Below are 6,606 nucleotides of genomic sequence, written 5' to 3'. Positions count from 1 at the left end.
AGGAGTAAGAAGGCACAATAAAATAGTTTGCTCATTGGTTTCCTGTGAATAAGGTAAGCTTATTTTAGATATATGAGTCCATTGAAGGGTACCCTTGTCATTTTATTGCAGTGGGAGTACATATTAATATGACCTGATATAAACCTTTCCATTTTGGATTTAAGTCTCCTGCTATATTTGACTTCTAAGCAGGAGCCATCCTCAGTGCAGATTCCGATACAGAGCTTAATCCCATGAACTTGGGATCTTGACTTGAGCTGAAATCAAGAATTGGACTCTTAACAGATCGAACTACCTGGGCACTCTTTGACTTCAAATCTTTTAAGTAAACCATATACCCAGGAGTTACATGTGGTGGACTTTCAGTTATAGTTAAATCAGGTTTGGGATCATGTGATAAGTATATTCATTAAGTAACTTATGAATTAAACCAGCCTCTGGTGAAAAAATTAATAAAGTATTACAGTATTCATCTAAAAACAGGTCCATTGTACGGAATGATCTTCTATACAGAAACTCAAAAGGCCTGAGTCCTAGAGATTGTTTTAAAGCAGTTCTTATTCAGAGGAGTTCTACTGGTTAGAAAGTGACCCAGATTTCCTGGGTCTCTAGACTAAATTTAGAAAATGTTGTATTAAAGTTTGATGAGCTTTCTCCACCTTCCCAGAGGATTTTGGATGCCAGGGTGATGAAGTATCGTGAAAAGGCAAAATAGGAATAATTTCTCACAACAGAACTTTGGTTACTTCCTTACCTCTTTCAGTTTTATATGGAAAGGGTTGGATCCACTCAATGAAAGTACAAACTCTAGTAGGAACTTATAGCCTTTGTAAGGAGACATTTGTGGGATATCAAGCTGCCAGTCTTCTGGATATGTTCCATGTTTTTGGACTGGTTTTAAAGGGGGAGGGTGAAGTGCACCTTCTGGATTTACTTGTGCACAAACAATACAGGATCAGTAGACCTGTTTTATTGTAGCTGTTAAATTTACTCCATCAAATATATTTTTAATTAAATTTTTTAAAGAATTTTTGCCCAAGTGAGTACCCTGGCATAAAACCTTTATTATCTTCAATTGGTTATTTGGGGACATAAAGATTTTTCCCATGAGGTGCCTAGGTTTCTCAGTCAGTTTAGCGTCTGGATCTTGATTTCACCCCAGGTCACCATCTTATGGTTGATGAGAGTGAGCCCCGCATTGAACTCTGTGCTGACAGCAAGAAGCCTGCTAGATACTCTCTCTCTTGTCTCTCTCTGCCCTGCCCCCCTCACTCTCTCAAAAATAAATAAATTAACTTAAAAACATTTAATGTGTATTTATTTTTGAGAGAGACAGAATGCAAGTGGGTTCGGGGTAGAGAGAGAAGGAGACACAGAATCCTGGACACAGAGAAGTTCCAGGCTCTTACCTCTCAGCACAGAGCCCAATGCGGTGCTTGAACTCACAAGCCATGAAATCATTACCTGAGGCAATGTCGGATGCTTAACCAACTGAGCCACCAGGGACCCCATCAAAATAAATAAATAAATAAATAAATAAACTTAAAGAAAAAAAAGATTTTTTTCCTCATTTTTAAAAAAACAGTCCTGCACATTTTTTTAATATCCTTGTTTCAAATTTCATGGTCTGAATAGACTAGAGTTATGGACTGTATTGGAATTAAGACTGGTATAAGACTTAATATTTATTTTGTCCTGCCTGTTTGGCTGCAAAGTTTGCCAAATTGTTTCCTTTAGATTCTAAAGTCATATTCTTTTGGTGTCCTTTGAGGTGAATTATAGTTACTCCTGTAGGTAGGTGTATGGCCTCCAGAAGAATAATTTCAGGCTCACATTTAATTGGAGAATTATGGCTTGATAGCAATCCCGTTTCTTTCTAAATTGCTCCATGAGCATGTAGCAACAGAAAAGCATGCTTGGAGTTAGTATAAATACTATTTTTTAGGCTTTTTTTTGCCAGTTGAAGAACACGGGTAAGTACTATTAATTCAACCTTTTGAGTAGAAGTATTTATTGGGAGGGCTTTTGCCTCAATGATCTTAATTAAACTATAACATATCCAGCTTTTTCTCTCTCCGTTATCCACGAAGCTACTGCCATCAGTAAACCAATTATCATCTGCATTTTCAATAGGGGTATTTTTTTTAAATCTGGTCACAATAAATAAGATCAATAATCTCTGAGCAGTCATGTTTCAACATAGATGTATGATGGTCAGGTCCAGGCATAATGGTAGCTGGGTTTAAAGTGACAAGTTTTAAGTATTACTTCAGGGAGAAGGCTGTGCAGCTGCTGTCAGTGCTGCTATTTCTCCTTGCGGAAGACCACATCATGCAGCACCTGTCGGTCACCCTCAGAACCCTGCACCAGACCTGTGCCAACCACAAGAGGGCAGTGGTGAGAAACTTGTACCATATCCACAGAGCTGTTCAGGGTGTTCATCAGCCTAGAAGCGTTTCTGAAGCTGATCTTGTCTGCACTGAAGAAGTCACCCTGCCACTCCAGGCTCCTGGTTCTTGCTTCCAGCACCTGAGGCTGCCCAACAGAGGGCCTCAAGCCCCACCTGAAGGTCATCATTGCAGAACAGGCCCAGTCCCAAATCTGGCAAAGGTCTGAAAACCACCTTTACAGGCAGCACCTTCTTCTCTGTGTGGGGACTTCAGTTTTCTTGTATCAGGAAGACTGCACAGGGTCCACCATGCAAGTCATGGAGTTGCTGGTGACCATAATAGCTCTCTTGGTGTCATGGGCCTCGGTGACAAGGTTCAGGATACCATGGATGTGCTGGCCACCATGCAGGATGCCACTGGAAGCAGAGATCTCTACTGAGAGTACTTGGGTCAACTCACAGAGTAGCTGGTGGCATCATACCACCACTGGACTGACCACTCCACAGTGCTTTCGTGGTTCAATGTGGTGGTTACCCATGCAGGCCCTGCACTGGGAGAAATGCTGCCACATCTGTTATAGGTCCTCAGGAGCTGCCTCCAACTGGCTGGAGACCACAGATGTGCCTGATGTTCTCTTCCCTGTTGCAGGTGCTGCTGAGTGCAAAACCAATTGTCGACTCCTGATGGTATTTTCACCACTACCTCGACACTGTGACAAAGGACATCTCTCTCCCCAATATTCACTGGCATGTGGAAAAGATGGCCTCAGCCACCCGCATTGTGGCTGTGTCCTGACTCTGGGCATTCATCAACAATGGGGTCCAGTCAGACTAGCAGATACGGGAAGTGTAGGAGATGTTGATAATGGAGAGTAATTTGGTGCCAAATCATTAATATACTTTTAAAAACCTCCCCTGGAAAAAATAAATGAATAAAACAACCTCCCCTGATATGATTGATCCAGATAAGCTCATCAAGATTTATCCTGAGCTCCTAAAATTCTTGGACGACATTTACAATGAAATGAAGCTAGTGGCACCTCCATCTGGGTCACCTGGCTGGTGTGTATCAGAAAGGAAGACGGTAAGTCCTACTACAAAAGCAACACTCAGTTCCTGTAAATAGAGCTCTTCGTGTACCTTGATTACCCTGAGAGGGTGCAGTTTTAGGTGTGCTGCTGCTTTGAGCACCTCTAAAGAGAGCGGGAGGGGGAGAGAGTGAGAGAGAGAGAATCCCAAACAGTGTCTGCACTGTCAGTGCAGAGTGCAATGTGGGGCTTGAACTTGCCAACTATGAAGTCATGACCTGAACTCAAAGCAAGAGTTGAATGCTTAATCCAGGTTCCCCAAAGCATTCTGCTTTTCAATTTCAATCTATATTACAGTCTATGATAAATTCAAAATAGTATGAACCTGGAATAAAACAGATGCATAAATAAGTGGAACAGAATTAACAGCCCAGAAATAAACCCATGTGCATGTTCAAGTAATATTTGACACAGAAACCAAGAATACACAATTAGAAAAGGATAATTTTCTATAAATCGTGTTAGAAACTGGATATCCACATAGAAAAGAATGAAAGTGAAACTTTATCTTAGAGTTCCAGTTCAAGATGGATATGCAGGAAGACTCTAAACACACTTCCTCCAGGAATACAGCAAATTAGACTTCTTAATAGAAGAATTTCTCCTGAAGAAGAACTGGGGGCTGACTGAAAGCTATTAAAGACAGAACAGCAAGAGAATAGTAAGAGAGATGGAGACATGGCAACAAAAGGAAATACCACCTCAAAACTGGTAGACAGCAATGTGGAGGGATAGTGCTGAGGGACCAAGAACAAATCCTGCCCTTGGACACAGAAAAGAAGAAAACTCATGGGTTGAAAAGCAATTTAGAACACTACCAAGTGGTGGAAAAGCTGCAGGAAAGCTCTTCAGGTCAGAGGGATCAGAGAACAACATGGTTTATAGTCTCACCCCACCTTAGAAGTCTAGACTAGACCAGAGTCCAGACACCATAATGGACAGGTCAGGCCACCTCAATGAATTTGTGACTTCAGCAAGCCCAGTTTCCACAAGCCCACAAAAACCCTAGATGTACTGGGGCATAGAAAAAAATCTATGCTTTAACAGGACTGAGGAACTGTGACAACACTTTCTCCCCCTCCCCCTTGAAAGCATATCTGGAGCAAAGTCCAACTCAGAGTGAGCTTACAACCTTAGCCAGACCAGGGTCCACAACCTTGTGCTAGCCACCCTGTGCTGCTGGGACACAGAAAACAAGCCATCATATTGCATCTAAAAAATTAATTTTTATTTCATCTTTATTTACATATATATGTGTATATGTATGTATATATATATATATGTATATATATTTCAGATATAAATATGTTTCGTATATATATATTTAATTTGTCTTCTCTTGTTTTGTTTTGTTTCTTATTGGTTTTGTTCTTTCTTTCAAGTTCTCTTTTTTCTTTGTTTTCTTTTTCTTTTCTTTTTAAATGACTTCTCCTTTTCCTTATTTTATAAATTTTCTTTTCAAATTTACTATTGTTTTCTTTTCTCTCTGTGAATAGACAAAGTTTAAAAGAATAACTAGCATATACAACCACAGTTTCAGTCAGCCAGCAAAAGGAACCAAGCACTCATAGTCTACACAATGAAGAGTATACATAAAACCACTCCTTAAACTTGAGAAGTAGCCATTTCCCCTAATCCATAAGGGGAGAAGAACATAGAAAATCAAGCAAAATAGGAGACACAGGAATGTTATCCATAATAAAAAACAAGAAAAACCTCAGAAATAGAATTAAGTATAACAGAGATAAGTAATATTCCTGATAAAGAATTTAAAGGAATGATCATAAAAATACTCAGGGGCTGGAAAAAGAATGGAAGAACTCAGTGAGAATTTTAATAAAGAGATAAAAAATAATAAAATGAATCAATCAGAACTGAATAATAAATAACTGGGTAAATAAATAACTGAAATTAAAAAATACACTAGCAGGAATCAACGATAGATTAGACGATGTAGAACATATCAGTAATCTGGATGACACAGTAGTGGAAAACACAGAAATTGAACTGTAAAATGAGAAAATCATTTGTCAAAATGAAAATAAATTAAGAAATCACTTGGACAATACTAAGTGAACATACATTTACATTATAGGGGTCCCAGGAGAAGAAGAGAGAATGTAAGACATAGAAAACTTATTTGAAGAAATAGTAACTTAAAACTTACCTAACCTAAGGAGGGGAATAGATCACAGAGAATCACAGAGAATTATAAACAAAATGAACCCAAGGAGACCCACACCATGATATATAATAATTGAAATGTCAAAATTAAAAATAAAGAGAATATTAAAGCAGCAAGAGAGAATCTAAATTATCTACAAGAGAAAATTTATAAGTATCAGCTACTGTTTCAGCAGAAACTTTTTAAGACAGAAGTGAGTGGCATGCTGTATTCAAAGTGCTGAAATGAAAACAAAACAAAATAAAACAAAATAAAAACCTACAACCAAAAAACTCTACCCAGCAAAATTATAAATCAGATGTGAAGGAGATAAGGAGTTTCCCAGACAAACAAAATATACAGAATTTTATTACCACTAAATCAGACTTGAAGAAATTTTAAAGGGATTTCTTATAATGGAAAATAAAGGGCTATAATTAAATATTAGAAAAATATAAATAAAAAAAAAAATAAGTCAGGGGTACCTCGGTGCCTCAATCAGTTAAGCGTCTGACTTGGCTCAGGCCATGATCTCGTGGTCTGTGAGTTTGAGCCCTACATTGGGCTCTGACAGCTCAGAGCCTCGAGCCTGCTACAGATTCTATGTCTCCCTTTCTCTTTGCCCCTGCCCCACTCACTTTGTCTCTTTCTCTCTCTCAAAAATAAACATTTGAAAAAAGATAAAATAAGTCAATAAATATATAAAATGCTAAGAAGAGAGGGAAAAAAAGGAAAGAAAATAATTTTTTTCTTTTTTTCAGAATATGTTTGAACTTAAATGGTCATCAAATTAATAATTAATATGAAATATTAGTTATTTAGGATGTTATATATCAATTTCATAGTAACCACCAACTCAAGACTTATAATGGAAAAACAAAAAATAAAGAGAAAAAACCAAAATTATATAGATACTAATTGAATAAAAAGAAAGAGAACAAGAAAAGAAAGGAACAAATCACTAC

The 6,606-nt window shown here is 38.0% G+C and overlaps 1 pseudogene; it reads left to right on the top strand.

Annotated features, from left to right (window-relative positions):
* The first annotated feature begins 2,229 nt into the window (after window positions 1–2,229).
* Window positions 2,230–3,559, top strand: LOC125163810 (dynein axonemal assembly factor 5-like; annotated as a pseudogene).
* The last annotated feature ends 3,047 nt before the right edge of the window (window positions 3,560–6,606 follow it).

Source organism: Prionailurus viverrinus, chromosome A1 (genome assembly GCF_022837055.1).
Source record: "Prionailurus viverrinus isolate Anna chromosome A1, UM_Priviv_1.0, whole genome shotgun sequence".
In the NCBI taxonomy this organism is placed as follows: domain Eukaryota; kingdom Metazoa; phylum Chordata; class Mammalia; order Carnivora; family Felidae; genus Prionailurus; species Prionailurus viverrinus.
Note: the sequence above shows the minus strand (reverse complement) of the source record. Positions and strands in the feature narration are given on the sequence as shown.